This window comes from Mustela erminea, chromosome X (genome assembly GCF_009829155.1).
Source record: "Mustela erminea isolate mMusErm1 chromosome X, mMusErm1.Pri, whole genome shotgun sequence".
NCBI lineage: Eukaryota > Metazoa > Chordata > Mammalia > Carnivora > Mustelidae > Mustela > Mustela erminea.
In genome coordinates this window covers 114,097,715-114,107,727 of record NC_045635.1, presented here as the reverse complement: position 1 = coordinate 114,107,727, position 10,013 = coordinate 114,097,715, and positions in this window count along the sequence as shown.

Sequence of the window (10,013 nt, the reverse complement as noted above, 5' to 3'; positions counted from 1 at the left end):
GTATATATTGCTCTAGGCAGTATAGACATTTTAACAATGTTTATTCTTCCGATCTAAGAGCATGGAATGGTATTCCATCTTTTTGTGTCTTCTTCAATTTCTTTCATGAGTGTTCTGTAGTTCCTCGAGCACAGGTTGATATCCAGGATCTATAAAGACCACCTGAAACTCAACACACACAAAATAGACAATCATATCAAAAGATGGGCAGAAGATATGAACAGACAGTTCTCCAAAGAAGACATACAAATGGCTATCAGACACATGAAAAAATGTTCATCATCACTAGCCATCAGGGAGATTAAAATTAAAACCACATTGAGATACCAACTTACACCAGTTACAATGGCCAAAATTAACAAGACAGGAAGCAACATGTGTTGGAGAGGATGTGGAGAAAGGGGAACCCTCTTACACTGTTGATGGGAATGCAAGTTGGTACAGCCACTTTGGAAAACAGTGTGGAGATTCCTCAAGAAATTAAAAATAGAGCTTCCCTATGAGCCTGCCATTGCACTACTGGGTATTTACCCCAAAGATACAGATGTCATGAAAAGAAGGGCCATCTGTACCCCAATGTTTATAGCAGTAATGGCCACGGTCGCCAAACTGTGGAAAGAACCAAGATGCCCTTCAATGGATGAATGGATAAGGAAGATGTGGTCCATATATACTATGGAGTATTATGCCTCCATCAGAAAGGATGAATACCCAACTTTTGTAGCAACATGGACGGGACTGGAAGAGATTATGCTGAGTGAAATAAGTCAAGCAGTGAGAGTCAATTATCATATGGTTTCACTTATTTGTGGAGCATAATAAATACCATGTAGGACACGGGGAGTTAGAGAGGAGAAGGGGGTTGGGGGAAATTGGAAGGGGAGGTGAACCATGAGAGACTATGGACTCTGAAAAACAACCTGAGGGTTTTGAAGGGGCAGGGGTGGGAGGTTGGGGGAACCAGGTGTTGGGTATTAGGGAGGGCACAGATTGCATGGGGCACTGGGTGTGCTGCAAAAACAATGAATACTGTTACGCTGAAAAAAAAAAAGAATGGCTTTGATAAAGTAAAAAAAATAAAAAAGAAATTGGCTCAAAAGGGAAGAGAAAAAATATTAAAGTTGAAAGACTAAAGAATCTTGCGGGGAAGAAAGCGTGAATTCTACATCCTATTTTCCACTAGTGCTAGGGATTTGCAGTTCTCTATTATTGGTAAACTTTGTCTTGGCCATTGTTCTTCCTGATATTCTAGGGGGTGAGAGCTGTTGTACTGGTTTTCAAGTGTCTTTGCCTTGCGTGGAATTGTACTGCTCTTGCCTGGGGAAGACCGTCTAAGTAAGCGGCTCCATTTTGCTCTACGTGACTTTTGTTTCCTGAAGACTTTGCACATGGCCTTTATGCATGGGAATGAAACTGGCGGCCTCCCACTCTCCAGCCCCAGAGAGGAGAACATGAGGCCCCACTCCTCAGTGAGCGCTCAGGGAAAAGTAGTCAGTCAGTCCTGTCTCCCTGGTCTCCATCTGCACTCCATGCTCACCCAGCCTGTGACCGAGTATTTCTATCTCAGGCAAACAACCCCCTTTTGGGTCTCCAAACCCTGCTGGCTCCTTTGGAGTACACCTGTGCCATTCCTTCTTGGAGGATGGAGGAGGGTCCTTTTGCAGTTCTTCCATTCACTGGACCACTGCTCAGGGATCAGGTCCCCAACCATGCAGGTTCGTGGTATATGGCAACCCAGATCTGAGAGCCCACTCCTGGGCTTTCTGATTGCAGCTGGATTCCCCATTCTGATGACTGGGAACTCTGACACAGACAGGCACCCCCAGTCACCCTGTGACCCTGAGGATCCTGAGACCACACTGTGCCACCTAGGGTTCTGCTCCACCTCACCACCTGAGGCTTCCTTCCCCCATGGTTTATCTTCCCATAGATTGCCTAGGATTCACTTAACACCTCCCACCTTGCAGAAAGTGGTCGCTTTTCTATTTGTAGAGTTGCTGCTATCCTGTTCTTAGATCTCTGGTTCAGTTCCAGGTGTTCAGAAAAATGTGACAGCTATCTAGCTGAATACCTTGGATGACAAAACATCTTCTACTCCTCCACCATCTTGGACTATCTCCCCTCTGCAAGCCATCCAATGCATCATGTACAGTATTTGCTTTGGACTACACTGGTATACTCGCTTCCTCTGTTTTCCCCTACGGAGTGTTTGTGGGCATGGTAAACCTTGGCCCCTGAGAAAGCTCATATAAATGATGCAGATGCATGTTGCCTACACAAATGTGGAATACAGTTTGGGCGTGGCTACATTTTTGTTATTAATGGAACTTGTTTCCTGATGCTCCTTAGTAAGGGAAGAGTGATAAAGCAGCGGAGTTTGCTGTTGGGCCTGAAAACCAAATGAAAAGTCATGGAGAAGCCACGAGTCCTCTAGCGTCTAAGAAAATGCTGAGCATGGTGCTACTGCCATTGGAACAGGAAGGAGAAGGTGCATCCCACCCTGGGGGCTCAGCCATGTCCTTGGAAGATGGTGACGATGCCTCTCCTCCCCTCCCCTTCCTGTCCTGACTCAGTGAAACCTGCTTCTGTCTCCACTACTCCATGGTAGTAATTCCTATCACGTTCGCCAGCTATGGGGGATGCTGTCATTAATTTCTCAGCCACACTGGACCAGGTCTTCACTCTGCCCTTCATGGAGACATTCCTGGCTTCCCAAACTCCACACTCTACTGGTTTCCTTCTCCCCATGGAATATGCCTTCATTCTCCTCTCTGATCTTCCTTCTCTCCTCTTAACACTGTCATCATTCCTGAGCCCCACTGTTATACTGTCCCTCATTCCACACCGCCTCATCACTCAGCAAGCTGTTCTGCTAGATTCTGAGCTTGCATGTTGCCATACACCCAGAGTGACCATGTCCATACAGAAATTGGGTTGTGACATGCCCGTCCTGAAACCTGTCTTCAACTCCTTGAACATTAAGAACAGAGGCAGAGCTCCCAGTGCTGGTCTCTATGCCCTGCGTGACCTGGTCCTGCCATCCTCTCCTGCCATCACGTGTCCTCCCCATGTCCTTCTTCCTCTCTCTGCCTCTGACCTTTGCTCCACCGACCCAGCTCATCCCCTCCCAGGGGCCCCGCATGGCCCTCACAACAGCTGGAACTCCTCCACATGGGTGTGCATAAGCCTGCTCTAACTCCTGCTCCCGCTCCAAGCTCTTCCCAGGGGTCACCTCCTCAGAGTACCCTGCCCAGCCTCAAGTCATGGAGGCTTCCCCTCCTGCTCTCGGTCTCATCCCTGCTGACTTCCTTCCTAACACAAAGTCAACTTTATCTTTTTTATATGTACTGTCTGCCTTCCCCGTGAGGATGTGCATTCCTTAAGGTTTGGGGTTGTCTTTGTCTGTTCTATCTGTCTGGTTCCCTGCCAATCTCCCAGTTTGGGGCACATGCCTGGCACAAAGGTGGAGGAGTAAATGCAGTAGAGGTGTCGGACTTGGTGTAGAAAAAGAAGTGATCTTCTAAGACAGAAAAGCCAGATGAGGAAGCTCATTTACTGACTGGGATCTCTAGTGATTTAGTGCCAATATCAGGCATCGTGACATCAAGTGACACGTTCAACTCTTCACCTTGTAGGGTGCATCAAGGGAACATTGAATCCCAAGTGAATGTTTTTTGATTAGTTGTATTGTCCAAGTCTGTTTCTGTGTGTCTGCGTAGTGACAAGAATAGAAGAGGCTTCTCTGTTGTATTATTTTTCATGAGGTCAAATTTTCAGTACTGATACATCTAGCTGGTGTATTGTCCTGCTGCAAAAAGAAATATTAGAGACTGTGAAGCACATGGATGTGCGTATGGGGTTGCTGAAATGAACATCATTGCAGCTCCGCATCCAGTGAGGTTTCCAGGGGCACCTGCCGTTCACAGTATGCACGGGGCGGGGAGGGGAAGTGGTTGATCCCCACCTGATGGCTTCTGGTCAAAATCTGATCTCCAGAGCTTGTGAGCGTGGCAGGAGACGGTATTCCACACAATTAGATTCTTTGTGTCCTGACTTAGCCAGGGTCAACAAGGGGTGGGCTGATTCACAGACCTGATAGTGATGCCCTGGTAGGAGGAATCTTTCCCAGCTGTCTCTCTGCAGATGAGCCCATGGTCACAGCAATGCCTGTGTCAGGAGATGTGCCAGATCAACTGTCAATACCAGTGGAGATCAGTGCTGAAATGAAATACCAATTAAAGAAGGAAATTCAACAATTTAGACAAAGTAAGTAGAATAAAATTTTTATCACTGAAATCATAGGAATTCTTTCCCATTCTATGATTTAGACTAGATTCGATGGACCTGAGAGGCTCATTCTTTCCCAGATTTGTGTTTCCACATCCCCATGTCCTCTGTGTTATTACTGAAATGTCCCAGTCAAACATTTTTGTTGTTGTTGTTTTTCTTTGCATTAATTTCTTTGCATCAATTGGTTATTGTGTACCAGAGTTCCATTGGTCAATCTGTTGGGTATCTGAAAGTAACCATGGAAAACACAGGTACTCTGTTAACATTCTAGCCCTTGATTGATTGTTGAGACACCAAGATTGAGTTCTACCTCCTCTTTGTACTTTAGAAACTCTGAAGTTCCCCCGCCCCCCCCACTAAATATCACCAGAATATGAAGGAGTCTTCAGATTGCTTGAAGTAATGGAAGGATCTTTAGAGTTGCGGGAAAATTTTTGTTTGATTGTCCATCAAGGAAACAGCAAGGTGAGTATGGAGAGAAACACTGCAGCACAGTGGAGCCCAGTGTGGTGCAGGCTGAGGGGTGGGATGGGACCTGCCTGCAGTTTCTCAACCCTGGTCTTCAGAGTTCCTATTGTCCGTGTTGTTATTTAGATTGATATTACCTGAGTCTCACTCAGGCTTCCAAATTCAAGGAGACTTCTATTCACACCGGAGTTTGAGGTATAGGCATTGGTCCTGAACTGATACTCTTTGCATTTCCTGTATTGTCCCTTACCACGAGGGTCCGTTTTCTATTCCGTATAGATTGTAAGTTCCCCCTTCTACCCACTATGGAGCCTCCCACATTATGGGTTCTTTGGGAGTCTTTGGCTAATGATTTGTCTATTTATTTTCAGATTTAAAAGAGGAGACTTAATAAGGCACCTGCAGGGGCACCTGGGTGGCTCAGTGGGTTAAAGCCTCTGCCTTCGGCTTGGGTCATGATCCCAGGGTTCTGGGATCGAGCCCTGCATCAGGCTGTCTTCTCAGCAGGGAGCCTGCTTCTCTCTCTCTCTCTCTCTCTCTCTGCCTGCCTCTCTGCCTACTTGTGATCCCTGTCTGTCAAATAAATAAATAAAACCTTTTAAAGAAACTAATAAAAAAAAGGCACCTGCAGAAGGCACTAGAAAAATTAAACCTGACCTCCTCCTCAAGAAAGATAATCACACCTCAAAGTTGTAATTCTGTTATCAAGTTATCGATGTGTAACCTGAACCAGTTTGCTCTCCTAGAATGGAACCAGATAGATGGCTTCTAGCTCATGTTAGTTAAGAAAACTGTCCTCTTGAGGCTAAGGAAAAGCATTGGAACTTTAATGTTATTAATGTTATAAATTTCTGTTAGTAAAGTTTGGTTTTAGCAATGCATTGAAAGGATAATTTGTTGTTTGTTTTCCCCCTGAAGTGGGGGGAAGTGCTCTGAATCTCACAGCCTACAGTATATCCTAGCTCCCCAGCTGGTCACAGGGCTGTAGTTGGTATTTATACCCATCTTCTACACTAGCAGTTTCTTCTTCTTTTTTTAAAAAAATTTTATATTTTAAGTAATCTCTATACCCAGTGGAGGGCTCAAACTCAACCCCACAATCCAGAATCATGTGCTCCACTGACTGAGCCAGCCATCGCCCCATCCATTCTCCACTTCTTTTCCTTTTGCCTGAGACAGCCCCTCAGCTGGTCATATGGCCTGAGGGAATGATTCACAGCTTAAATACTGATGGACCCGACCCTTAGATGTCCTGCCCACACTGAGTTGCTCTAATTTTCCTTTGACTTTAATCACCAACATGAGAGTGCTGAGAAGAACCCAAACATCGTGGACATAGTCCTCCTCAGGATTTTGTGTCATGGCAGTCCCGTGTCCTTACTAGTCAGGTCCCATCTCCCCACACTGTGTAGGATCCCATCAGGATTGCCTGATGATTGAGGGAGGGGAACACTCCTGCCTGACGCCTTGGCAGAGACTGTTTCCATCTCAGTGGAGTCATTGCTAGGGCTCTTGTGGAAAGCATTTCTCCTTTGGATAAAGACGGTTCAGGGACGCCCAAGGTTGTGGGGACGAGAAGCAAAATTTGGCCACTGGATACATAAGAGTAATAGTGAGAGGAGTCCCTCACACTGCCATCCCTTCATTAGTAAAGGTGTGAATCGTGTCTATGGGAGAGACATCTGTATACACTGGCCAGTGAGGTAGAGGATTGATATCCTCTCAATCATATTATCCCAGCCCCTCAAGGTACTGCTGCCAAGTTAGAACCATAACTGTGGGTTTAAAAGATCATTCCAGGACATTCTTGAGACCTTCACGTCAGGATGTTGAGGTACACCTACTACATACACCTGCTACTACTCTAATACGCCCACTGAATTTGAGGAACACATGCCCTGAGAAGCAATTTCCTTGTTCACAAGTGATGCTTTGTGGAGTACCGTAACAGTGGATAAGGCATTTTCTAAATCCCATGAATGTTGTTGGTTTTTCTAAACAATTATGAGTGGAAAGGAAGATCCATTTCCAGTATCAGTGTCTGCTGTATGAGTACAAAGAGCTTCCTTTCCCTGATGAAAGGAGATCAAAATAACACATCTGCCTACTGATATTAGCTGATTGACCACTTGGGGGTGTGGTGCCATGTCGGGAGCTCAGTGTTGGTCTGTGCTGTTGGCAGATGGAGGAGCAGTCAGTAGTATCGGCAACACTGTCAGTCTTGCTAAGTGGAATTTCATGTTTGTGGTCCTGCATAATCTGCATCCCTGCTTTCATGATCGTGATGCCACATTACTGCTTGGAAGATGGAGGGGTGCACCTAGGGAGGTATGGGGGTGGTCCTAGGAGCTCAGAGTGGCCTCAGCTGACAGACAACAAGGAAAAAGGACCTTAGCCCTAGAGCCTTACGAAACTAGAGCTGCCAATTACCTAGAAGGGCTTGGAAGCAGTTTCTCTCTAAGTCTCCGTTTAATGACCCAGCATGCCCAACACCTAGAGTTCAATTGCGTGAGACCCTAGGCAGAGAACGCAATCGAGCCTGCCTGAACTTCTGACTTATGGAGCTCCTTGATCATATATTTGTGTCATTTCACACTGCTAAATATGGGGTAGCATATTATGTACTATTAGAAAACTAATAGGGACAAGTGCCTGCATATCGGATGGTCCCAGCTGAAAATCAGGCATGATGCTTTTTCTTTTTCAGTCACAGGGTCACAGGGCACTCCCCATGAGGCCATAGGTGTAGGGTCAGAGAACTTTATTGTTCTGGGCCCCACTCCAAGCTAGCCAGTTCTCAGGTCACTTGTCAGGGCGTCATAGTACCACAAAAGTATAACCATATGTGCTAGCACCAGCACCAGCACCAGCACCTTGTAGGTGAACTCTTTGCTGTGTCCCCTTTTTAAGGGTAAGAAAGCTGAGGTTTTTTGATTTGCTCTTCACTGTAGAAGCACAATCTTGTCCTGTCCCAGAATACTAAGTCTCTAAACATTTGACTAAGTTGCAATGCCTCTGATATTGTGTGGGAGTTATTTCCTCCATTCTGTCTTTCAAGTGTGTTGCCAACGTGTCTGTTAGTTTCTACTTCTCCATCAGAATAATGTTGAATGCAAAGGAATAATGTAGTGACCGTTGGAAGGGAAAGGTGATCAAGGTCCCTAGGGAACAGTTTCTGCCATTAGCTCAGAGATTTGATATAAGCCCGAGGTAGGAAGTGATGGTGCTCTTTCCATCTGAAGGCAAACTCTTTCTGGCGATATTTCCTATAATAGAAAAAAAAAAAAGCATTTGCTCAACCAAATAGATATACCAGATGCCAGGAATGTGTTGATGGCTAACATAACAGAGCCACAAGTGACACGGCCATTGTAAATGTAGTCAACAACCAACTAAATTTATAATTTGCTGTCATTCTCCAAGATCTAAAAGTGCTGCACATGCCAAGTAGGTAAGATGAAGGGTACGTGTTTACAATTACCACCCTGCACCTTCCAAATTCTTGATGGTGCCAGCAATCATCACAGGGTAGATTAGGGGAAAACCTGAGGCCACTGAGAGACAGTACTGAGGTAAAATTCCATTAATGACCTGACCTCCAGGGCCCTCTCTGTGCCTGACGGACCACAGTGACACTTTGGGTCTCCTGGAATCAGTGTCATTCTGATCCAGTATTGAATAATCTTCAAGAATTCTGATTACTACGCTTTCCACCATGCACTGTCATGCCAGTACTTGGCCACAGGTCAGTTGGGGGAAGGATGAGATAACAATGAACAGCATAAAACTATGGCAGTGCACCATAGTCCTTCCTCAAGGACAAGGCCACAGTAATTTCTGACCAACAGAGAAGACAAGATCCACACAGAGCTCTTTACAGATGCCTGGGCTCTCCTTAGGAAACATTGTATCACTGCCTTGGTGAATGTGGAAATTCCAACCCAGGTGAGTACTTCTCTGTGACGAACTCACGCTATCACTCTAGTCTGCTTAATGATATACTCCTCTGCAGTCCACCAAGGAAGTTTTTGGCATTTCTCCATAATTTACAATAGGCCGTATTTTTTTTTAAAGATTTTATTTATTTATTTGACACAGAGAGAGAGAGATCACAAGTAGGCAGAGAGGCAGGCAGAGAGAGGGGGGAAGCAGGCTCCCTGCTGAGCGAAGAGCCCGATGTGGGGCTCGATCCCAGGACCCTGAGATCATGACCTGAGCTGAAGGCAGAGGCCTAACCCACTGAGCCACCCAGGTGCCCCTACAATAGGCCGTCTTTGGACATCTTTCAGTCAACCGACCAAGCTAACTATGAGAGGCATCCCTAACTTCAAAAGTGAAAACTTTGAATCCATGTCCTCCCTCCAGGATCCTATATACATGTATTTGATCTCATTCACAATCATATGCCTTCTACCTTCACATACTACTCTTAAAATTTTTTCCACACAAATTCTGCATGCATTACCATAAACACTAGTAAAAATCATGTGGTTCTTTCAGTGAGTATTGCCACTCCTCAGTGGGTCACATTTTGTACTTCACTTTTGGGGCATGTGGGAACTTGAGTGTAGTTGGAGGGTTTTGAATGACTGGGAGGAGTTGGGTGTAGCTTGGGAGCGGGGTCAGCAGTGCCCCCCATGGCACTTACCTCAGGTGAGACCATCAGTGTCTGCAGACATAGGGGAAATAACCTCTTCAGACAGGACTGGAAAGAATGTTTCTCCTTGAAAAGACATCTCAGAGAATTTTGGGGTTTGGGAGACCCAGTTTCACCAGAGTCTGCACATGTGACCCTTTAGAAGTTCCAGGATCCCATTTCTTCCCAGTTGGTGCCATCGCATTAATGGAAAGGCCATGTGAAGTTGGGATAGAATGTGTGTTGTGTCTCGGCCACCGGTAGGATGAGATTTTTTTGTTGGGTTTCCCCAAATCTCAGCCCTTAAGCTACAGGAGAGAAGGCTTTGTTCTCAAGGCAATCACAGACTATTTCAGGTCCTTTCTGTGCATGTTGAGCTGGGACTTTAAGGACCTGAGCATGGGAATTTTGTCCCCCAAGTTCTTCAGCACATTTAGAAGCAACGATTCATCTCCACTATACTCCTCATTTTGACCACAATGCTCACTGCAACCACATGCTTGGTCACCCAGGCCCTTGACCTTGACTTTAGGTCTCTACATGTGATCCTTTGAGAAACTCCATTGTCATTTCTTGCCATTGGCTACCAGTGCCATTTGCCGCTGGAAGATGGGTCAAT